This window comes from Salmo trutta, chromosome 12, assembly GCF_901001165.1.
Source record: "Salmo trutta chromosome 12, fSalTru1.1, whole genome shotgun sequence".
Taxonomy (NCBI): Eukaryota; Metazoa; Chordata; class Actinopteri; order Salmoniformes; family Salmonidae; genus Salmo; species Salmo trutta.
The window spans coordinates 88,489,225-88,499,784 of NC_042968.1; the positions used below are offsets into that span (position 1 = coordinate 88,489,225).

At 41.6% G+C, this 10,560-nt stretch overlaps 1 long non-coding RNA gene across 1 annotated transcript; it reads right to left on the bottom strand.

Moving 5' to 3' along the window:
- Nucleotides 1-1,529: 1,529 nt before the first annotated feature.
- LOC115202789 (uncharacterized) lies at nt 1,530-2,296 on the bottom strand. The gene is made up of 2 exons (XR_003880059.1): nt 2,183-2,296; nt 1,530-1,811 (listed from the first exon to the last, which is right to left on the bottom strand). It is a non-coding gene; the product is annotated as an uncharacterized LOC115202789 (long non-coding RNA).
- Between the last annotated feature and the right edge of the window lie 8,264 nt (nt 2,297-10,560).

A 10,560-nucleotide genomic window follows, 5' to 3' on the forward strand; every position in this document is an offset into this window, starting at 1 on the left:
ACGTCGCATTTGATGGACTATTGTACCTTTGCAGGAAAGGATCAAACTCTTTCAAAAGCTCCATACATTCAAGAAAGCTCCCTCTATTTGTGCTTTCACTAGATTCATCATTGGCACGGATAGAGTCCCTGTCTTCCTAACATTGAGGTGACAGCAACAATTCTCCTCAGATACTTCCTCCTCTCTGCAATATCACTAGCATGGGCAGATGTTAAAATCTGAGCAATGTTCTCATGACTGCTAGTTGCCTGGTAGCTTTGCCATGCCACAACATTGTCTGTGTGTTTGTGCCATTTCATGTTTACCGAAGATAAACAAAGCTTTTTTCCCATTTTGCAGCCATTACTGACAAAATAATCAAATTCAATGTTTTTGCCAAAAACTCTACATGGAAAGCAGAAAGCTGCGTTTTTGTGGACAGAGTACTCTACCCAATTGTATTTCTCAAACCAGCAGTGCTGAAATGCCCTTTTCTGTGTACCAAAACTTTCATGTGGGTAGCTATTCAGCTTCACTTGTCTGGACCCAAGTGTTTTTATCACCTAAATCACTCTCATTTCTGGAAAGAGTTGCTGCAGCGGCTTGATTACTTTCTTTCTCTGGATCTGTTTGTTGTCCCTCCCTGTCTGGATCTGTTTGTTCTCCCTCCCTGTCTGGATCCGTTTGTTGTCCCTCCCTGTCTGGATCTGTTTGTTGTGTCCCTCCCTCTCTGGATCTGTTTGTTGTCCCTCTCTCTCTGGATCTGTTTGTTGTGTCTCTCTGGATCTGTTTGTTGTCCCTCTCTCTGGATCCGTTTGTTGTCCCTCCCTGTCTGGATCTGTTTGTTTGTCCCTCCCATGTCTGGATCTGTTTGTTCTCCCTCCCTGTCTGGATCCGTTTGTTGTCCCTCCCTGTCTGGATCCGTTTGTTGTCCCTCCCTGTCTGGATCTGTTTGTTGTGTCCCTCCCTCTCTGGATCTGTTTGTTGTCCCTCTCTCTCTGGATCTGTTTGTTGTGTCTCTCTCTCTCTGGATCTGTTTGTTGTCCCTCTCTCTGGATCCGTTTGTTGTCCCTCCCTGTCTGGATCTGTTTGTTTGTCCCTCCCATGTCTGGATCTGTTTGTTGTGTCCCTCTCTCTGGATCTGTTTCTTGTCCCTCTCTCTCTCTGGATCTGTTTCTTGTCCCTCTCTCTGGATCTGTTTGTTCTCCCTCCCTGTCTGGATCTGGTTCTTGTCCCTCTCTCTCTGGATCTGTTTCTTGTCCCTCTCTCTCTGGATCTGGTTCTTGTCCCTCTCACTCTGGATCTGTTCGCTGTTCACCTCGCTCTGGATCTGTTTGTTGTCCCTCTCTCTCTGGATCTGTTTCTTGTCCCTCTTTCTCTGGGCATGCTTGCTCTCTCTCACTTATACAGCTTGCATGTTGATCTCTGCCTTGCATAGCAGCCTCTCCTTCTGCATGACCCTTTATTAAGATATCATAAATATTTATTTATGCCTAACAAAAGTAAGACATGCTGTACAAATTTAACTGAAAGCTTAAACATCTACTCGCTTTTTTTAATCACTAACCTTCATCAGACATGCTCCCTCAGCCCTGTCAGCCTCCAGCTTCTTTCCCTCATTCTTGTCTGCTGTGTTTGGAAATGTATTGTTTTTAAACTTATATTTACAATAACTCAAGGCTTAATAGGTGATTAATCAGTTTAAGTTTTAATTTGTTTGTTTGAACTGGTAAAATCTTCATTTCTCACCGGATTGGCCTTCGGCAGAGCTGCTGGCACTGCCTCTCTTGTAGAATTTCCGTATATCCATCTAACGTTAGTCATTAGCTAGCCTACAGTTGAGAAATTGAGGATAATACAATTACATTGTGATCAACACTGTCACCTTTTCTACACATGACCTACTGATAATTGTTTTGCAATGGCCTACTGAATGAAAGCAATTGAGCATGATGTTATGATGTCATCTGTCTCATTTATAGCCTGGCACAGATAGCAAAATTACATTAAATACAACGTTAACTAGATATCATAACTTATGTAGGATTTAAAAGACACCGTTAACGTTACCGTTAGCTAGTTCACAACATCTGTTACAATGTAACTTACAGGCAGCCTCACATAAAAACGTATTGGTTAATGATTATGACCAAAGTCTATAGAAGTGAATTCTCTCTCGCTCTCTCTCTCTGTTCTCACTTACCACAAATTCACATCGTAGCCTGTCTGTATGAATCCGTCCTATCAGAGCCTTTTCCTGTCAGTTTACTGTTAGCTAGCAGTCTCAAGCCACAGTAGTAGCTAACGTTAACCAAAATGTTAGCTACAAGTAGACCTAACTGCCATTAGCGCGTGCAGCAGCCTCTGCAGCAGCAGGCCCCCAGGTCCTAGTGCCCGCCCTGTAATAAGTTTAAGATGCGATGGAACGTTTGACGGGAAAAAAAAGACATCACAGAGAAAATATATTGACTGATATATTGATTTATTTAGGGGGGTCTAATGAATAGGCCTACTCATTCCACAGAAGGCCGAGTGTCTGTGGGTTTTTTTGGTTTTTCATTTCAACTAACACCTAGACAACCTAACCAGGTGAGAGGAGTTCCTTAGTAATTTGTGACCTTCATTTATCAATCAAGGGTGGAGCAAAAACCTGCAGACACTCGGACTTCCCATGGTAGGAGCTTGACACATGTGGATTAAAGATATTAACCACTCAAGCTAGTTTAATCAGGTGTGTAGATGTTGCCCAGAACAAAACCCTGCGCCCACCATGAAACTCCATAGACTGTAGCCTAACTCGCTAGCGCTAAGCTAGCTAGTTAGCTGAAACTGTTGAGTAGGCCTATGGGTAAGATTTTCATTTAAAATCTTGACAGATCAGTGAAAATGCATAGTGGTTTGATAAATGTGGTAAAAATCTATAAATCGATCTCCATAACATTACATACTAGCGATTACAACCACATTGTTTTATTGCATACTTCACTTACCGGGAAAGAGGATGGTCGCATGGGAGGATTGGGTACGTTCCAAGTTGCCTTCTTTGTTGAAGTCATGATGCGCATTTGTGTTCTAGGTCAATTTACACAGATTCTGCACAGAGCATTCCCTCATTAAAATGCAAATCATTTTATAACATTTTTGACATGCGTTATTCTGGATTTTTTGTTGTTATTCTGTCTCTCACTGTTCAAATAAACCTACCATTAAATTTATAGACCGATAATTTCTTTGTCAGTGGGCAAACGTACAAAATCAGCAGGGGATCAAATACTTTTTTCCCTCACTGTATGTCTCTCCTAACAGGGCATCTGTGAAATTCTGGAGGGGTTTAAGTGTTGCCGTGATAGATTCACAGACCTCAATGTCTTGCCAGGAGGTTGCAGGGTGCATGTTTTTTTGTCTACTGCCCTTTTGCTCTAAGACTCTTTCCATCATCTGCAGTCGAGATCACCACCTTGCCGGGGAGTCCATGAAGAGCTTGTCGAGGGGCAGGCTCAGTTTATCCTGTGTCAAGGCCTTCTGATTCTTCCAACTATAAGAAAATGTGCTGACCACTTTCTTGCACACTCCTGTGGCCCAGGAAACCAGAGGTTCATTTTGGTCACAAATAATAATTACATATGAATGACAATTATGCAATAGAAATAACATTGCATTTGCTGTAATTACAACAATTTACAGCATGGACACTGGACATCATAACAAATGTAATCCATTTATAGATTTACATACAACTGTTGTGAGAGCTATGTTGCTTTAGAAAACGGGATAATTTATTGAGTAGGCTATTTATTATTGAGAGAGAGGATAGATTCATGTATTGAAACCATAGGCTAATGTATCAATTATAAATAAAAGCAATGTAATCCATGTCATGTTTGGTAATTGCACACATTTATATAGATGAAATATACATTAAATATAGATTTGCATAGCTGTATATACACTACCATTCAAAAGTTTGGGGTCACTTGGAAATGTCCTTGTTTTTGAAAGAAAAGCACATTTTTTATCCATTGAAATAACAAACTTTATCATAAATACAGTGTAGACATTGTTAATGTTGTAAATGACTATTGTAGCTGGAAACGGCAGATTTTTTATGGAATATCTACATAGGCGTACACAGGCCCATTATGAGCAACCATCACTCCTGTGTTCCAATGGCACGTTGTGTTATCTAATCAAAGTTTATAATTTTAAAAGGCTAATTGATCATTAGAAAACCTGTTCTAATTAAAGAAGCAATAAAACTGGCCTTTAGACTAGTTGAGTATCTGGAGCATAAGCATTTGTGGGTTCGATTACAGGCTCAAAATATCCAGAAACATTCTTGTTCTGAGAAATGAAGGCTATTCCATGCGAGAAATTGCCAAGAAACGGAAGATATCGTACAACGCTGTGTACTACTCCCTTCACATAACAGCTCAAACTTGCTCTAACCAGAATAGAAAGATGAGTGGGAGGCCCCGGTGCACAAATGAGCAAGAGGACAAGTACATTAGAGTGTCTAGTTGGCAGCTTCATTAAATAGTACCCGCAAAACACCAGTCTCAATGGCAACAGTGAAGAGGCGACTCCAGGATGCTGGTCTTCTATGCAGAGTTCCTCTGTCCATTGGCTGTGTTCTTTTGCCCATCTTAATCTTTTATTTTTATTGGCCAGTTAGAGATATGGCTTTTTCTCTGCCTAGATGGCCAGCATCACGGAGTCGCCTCTTCACTGTTGACATTGAGACTGGTGTTTTGCGGGTACTATTTAATGAAGTGCCAGTTGAGGACTTGTGAGGCATCGCAGTGCTAGCGGCATCGCTACAGAGCCGGGTTCAAGAACCAGTGCGGCTTAGGCGGGGTCGTGTTTCGGAGGACGCATGGCCCTCGACCTTCGCCTCTCCTGAGTCCATACGAGAGTTACAGCGATGAGACAAGACTGTAACTACCAATTGAATATCATGAAAATTTGGTAAAACATAAATAAACATTTAGCAACTAATCTTGCAAAAATTGCAAATCATTTCAGAGGTAAAAAATTGGATATTAAATGTGTGGTCTGTCACACAGTCAAATTTTACAATATACAACGTGTCCCACAAAATCTGTATATATATAAATTACTTTTTATAAAACTCTCATAACCAAACTTAACTTGTATAAATTGTAATGAAAATCGGTGGTCAGCTAGCTAGAAAGGTGTATCTAGGCGCACAACTTACTGTTATTTTCTAGTCCATTTAAGTTTTTAACTTGATGTGATTTGGTCCTCCAACTGCTAGAGTGTACGATGTTGGGGGGAATTAGCTAGAATCTTTTACCAATAAAAGACGCTGGAGGGGACTAAACTTGATAGATATAGCGACAAAGTTGCTAAATTGGAAACACTGGTTGTCAATGGACACCGCTTTGTACATCGGGCCGACTTAGTATGGAGAGCTTTTGTACATTGGCGAGACATCGGTATTAGATCACTTTCGCCCTTCAGCCGCTGTTTGGACGATGCATGTCAAAGCTGCATGCTGCCTAACCAATCTACAAATACCTTTTATTTGAGGTCGATCCAACAGCAAATAATGTTTCACAACACGATTTGAATTACCAAATTGAATGGAAGATGCTTTATTAAACTGAGGTGATTTTGTTTTGTGGGTTAAATGAAGAGAGAAGATTCAAGTTAATGTCACGTTTATTAGGTTATTGCTATACCATCAAGTTCTTAAAATAACTCCAGTACAGAGAAGCAAGAAACAGGCACTTTCAGAGGATAACGATCGCAGACGCGTAGCATCTCGTCGTACTTCAACCATCCATAAAAGTCATCGATTATCACTGTCTTCTGACTATGGTAACCATCCCACCAATCACCGCGGGTCTTGTAGAAGACGTCATCAGGAGGCTTCCGAGGCATGTCTTGACTTGCCACAGCCAGGAGGACCCACGAGCACTGTGACGTCAGTCTTGAAGTGACGAGGAGGTGAGAGTTCCATCGCCGAAGCCCAGGCAACCAGTCCGTGGTGATATTTGATGAAGACAGACGCATGCACAGCAGCCACAGCTTTCATATTACCGGAAGTATATTTCATCATAATTTATTTTACCCTGTTTACAAGGCTCACCAATGCGGAGGTAAAACAAAGAACAGAGAAACAGAAACATCACATTTAGCAAAAAGATAGCTTATGCAGAAGGTGTGCAGTTGCTTCGATAAAGATGGAACTAAGGTTTTATTATAGGCTAAGCTAAGAGCAGTTGCGGACTTATCCAGTGTCCCTGTCGCTAGAATAGTGACTTCAACTAGCTTTGGCTGCCATCTATTGGAAAGGAATGGTAACTACACTGGGCAGCTACAGTTGAAGTCTGAAGTTTACATACACTTAGGTTGGAATCATTAAAACTCGTTTTTCAACCACTCCACAAATTTCTTGTTAACAAACTATAGTTTTGGCAAGTCGGTTAGGACATATACTTTGTGTATGACACAAGTCATTTTTCCAACAATTGTTTACAGACAGATTATTTCACTTATAATTCACTGTATCACAATTCCAGTGGGTCGGAAGTTTACATACACTAAGTTGACTGCCTTTAAACAGCTTGGAAAATTCCAGAAAATGATGTCATGGCTTTAGAAGCTTCTGATAGGCTAATTGACATCATTTGAGTCAATTGGAGGTGTACCTGTGGATGTATTTCAAGGCCTACCTTCAAACTCAGTGCCTCTTTGCTTGACATCATGGGAAAATTAAAAGAAATCAGCCAGGACCTCAGAAAAAAATTTGTAGACCTCAACAAGTCTGGTTCATCCTTGGGAGCAATTTCCAAACGCCTGAAGGTACCACGTTCATCTGTACAAACAATAGTATGCAAGTATAAACACCATGGGACAACGCAGCCGTCATACCACTCTGGAAGGAGACGCGTTCCTTCTCCTAGAGATGAATGTACTTTGGTGTGAAAAGTGCAAATCAATCCCAGAACAACAGCAAAGGACCTTGTGAAGATGTTGGAGGGAATGGGTACAAAAGTATCTATATCCACAGTAAAACGAGTCCTATATCAACATGACCTGAAAGGCCGCTCAGCAAGGAAGAAGCCACTGCTCCAAAACCGCCATAATAAAGTCAGACTACGGTTTGTAACTGCACATGGGGACAAAGATCATACTTTTTGGAGAAATGCCCTCTTGTCTGATGAAACAAAAATAGAACTGTTTGGCCATAATGGCCATCGTTATGTTTGGAGGAAAAGGGGGAAGGCTTGCAAGCCGAAGAACACCATCCCAACCGTGAAGCACGGGGGTGGCAACATCATGTTGTGGGGGTGCTTTGCTGCAGGATGGACTGGCGCACTTCACAAAAGGAAGGACAATTATGAGGAAGGAAAATGATGTGGATATATTGAAGCAACATCTCAAGATATCAGTCAGGAAGTTAAAGCTTGGTCACAAATTGGTCTTGAATTGGAGTGGCCATCACAAAGCCCTGACCTCAATATCATAGAACATTTATGGGAAGAACTGAAAAGCATGTGCGAGCAAGGAGGCCTACAAACCTGACTCAGTTACACTAGCTCTGTCAGGAGGAATGGGCCAAAATTCACCCAATTTATTGTGGGAAGCTTGTGGAAGGCTACCCGAAACGTTTGACCCAAGTTAAACATTTTAAAGGCAATGTTACCAAATACTAATTGAGTGTATGTAAACTTCTGACTCACTGGGGAGGTGATGAAAGAAATAAAAGCTGAAATAAATTATTCTCTCTACTATTATTCTGACATTTCACATTCTTAAAATAAAGTGGTGATCCTAACTGACCTAAAACAGGGCATTTTTACAAGGATTAAATGTCAGGAATTGTGAAAAACTGAGTTTAAATGTATTTAGCTAAGGTGAATGTAAACTTTCGACTTCAACTGTAGTTGGCAGAGTCAAAGTAGACTTTAATAATATGCCATTTAGCAGGCGCCTTTATCCAAAGTGAACTGGGTACATGGTAAACAGATCATAGAAACAGGATTACAATTTTGATATTATGGATGGTTAGTCCTTGCATCTATATCTCTTGTCTATGAATTTGAGATTGGTTACATTTCTCCAGTCTCATCCCTCAGCTTTTTACCGAAAGAGGAGCAGGGAGACACTTTGTTATTGTTTCTACTGCTGATTGCCACTTTAAGAAGTTAAGATGCAGATTAAATACACACCAAGATATGTTACAGATACTATAAACATTTCCGTCATTCAGAAAGTTAGTGAATACACAGCATCCAGCACAGCAAACAATCAATCAAATGTATTTTACAAAAGCCATTTTTACATCAACATAATAACCACAGTGGCTATAGAGGGTGCAACAGTTCAACACCTCAGGAGAAAATGTCAGTTGGCTTTTCATAGCTGAGCATAAATAGGTTGAGAGAGATTTGAAACACCAGGACCGGGACAAGGTAGCACATCTGTTAAAACGGGTAAAATAATCAGTGGAAAAACAATTTCACTCCAATTCCCTTTATGGGTGGGTGTATCTTTGAATTCGCTGTTGAATGACCTGCTCCTTCTCCATTTTCAGAACACCAGCCCGCTCCCCCAAAGTGATTAATAGTATATCGTTACTCGCACTGTGATGACTGTGATTTTGAGCTCTCAGAAGTTCTGGTCTACACTGATCTCACTCTCCGTCAGCTCCATCTGTGGCGTATAGGGGCAGGACTCGGTTGTATACTGATGGTTGTGAGCGCAATCTAGCTGAGCTCTTTAGTGATGATCTCAGTGAAGGTCAGTTTGGGTCAGTTTGGCATACTGTACTAACCGTTCATTCCTGTTGGTAGAAAACGATTAAGGCATCGATTAGGTTATAGTTATATTCAATAATCACTGCATATTTTTGAAATAAGCAATAGCCTTAGAAATAAAATGGATTTGCATGTACCTCCTCTGCCTCCTGCACAGTCTCCTCCAGGATGAAAACAATTTCAGGGATGAAGATGACAAATCAAATCAAATGTTATTTGTCACATGCGCCGAATACAACAGGTGTAGACTTTACAGTGAAATGCTTACTTACAAGCCCTTAACCAACAGTGCAGTTTTAAGAAAATCCCTAAGAAGAACAAATAATTAAAGAGCAGCAGTAAATAACAATAGCGGGGCTATATACAGGGGAACAGGTACAGAGTCAATGTGCGGGGGGCACCGATGTCGAGGTACTTGAGGTAATTATGTACATGTAAGTAGAGTTATTAAAGTGGCTATGCATAGATAATAACAGAGAGTAGCAGCGAGCAGCGTGGGGGGGGGGCAATGCAAATAGTCTGGGTAGCCATTTGATTAGCTGTTCAGGAGTCTTATGGCTTGGGAGTAGAAGCTGTTTAGAAGACTCTTGGACCTAGACTTGGCGCCCGGTACCACTTGCCGTGCGGTAGCAGAGAGAACAGTCTATGACTAGGGTGGTTGGAGTCTTTGACAATTTTTAGGGCCTTCCTCTGACACTGCCTGGTATAGAGGTCCTGGATGGCAGGAAGCTTGGCCCCGGTGATGTACTGGGCCATACGCACTACCCTCTATAGTGCCTTGCGGTCGGAGGCCGAGCAGTTTCCATGCCAGGCAATGATGTAACCCGTCAGGATGCTTTCGATGGTGCAGCTGTAAAACCTTTTGAGGATCTGAGGACCCATGCCAAATCTTTTCAGTCTCCTGAGGGGGAATAGGATTTGTCGTGCCCTCTTCATGACTGTCTTGGTGTGCTTGGGCCATGTTAGTTTGTTGGTGATGTGGACGCCAAGGAACTTGAAGCTCTCAACCTGCTCCACTGCAGCCCCGTTGATGAGAATGGGGGCATGCTCGGTCCTCCTTTTCCTGTAGTCCACAATCATCTCCTTTGTCTTGATCACATTGAGGGAGAGGTTGTTGTCCTTGCAACACATGGTCAGGTCTCTGACCACCTCCCTATAGGCTCTCATCGTTGTCGGTGTTCGTGTCTTAATGCATGGTAGGAATAATTTGACCACAAACAACAGTGTGTGTGAACCCTAAAACCCTCCCTAACTGGCTAAAGAAAGAGCGACAAAGGCGTGCAAGGCAACAGTGACTTTTAACACTAAAGTCCAAGCCATAAATCGGGGCAGGAGTGCTGAGAGCATATGTGGAGTGAGCGTGGAGAGAGAAAACGGTTCAGGTGAGAGACTTGTGTACGTGGGAGAATCGGATGTGGTTTGGATATCGAAATTGTGACACAATCAAGGGACATTAAATGGAACAGGCAAGAGTTACATGTGCCGTCGGGAAGATGAACTGTAAACGATATCTGAAAAAGACACGCTAGAATGATAAGTGCCGGGAGAAGGGAAGGGGGGGTCTACACACTGCTAATAATTTAGATTAAGTCTGCATTGAGATACTGATCTTTCATTACCAGGTCACTTATGACAGGAAAACAGGAATCAAGGGGGCTGTAATGAGAATCGTTATTACTGGTACTAAAAGGTTTTGTTTATAAATGTACATTTTAATAGGGATGATGTGTGCTAAGTTGAGAAGTGTGAATTTGAGTTTTGGAATTAAAGTAAGCACGAAGGACTTATTCTGAAT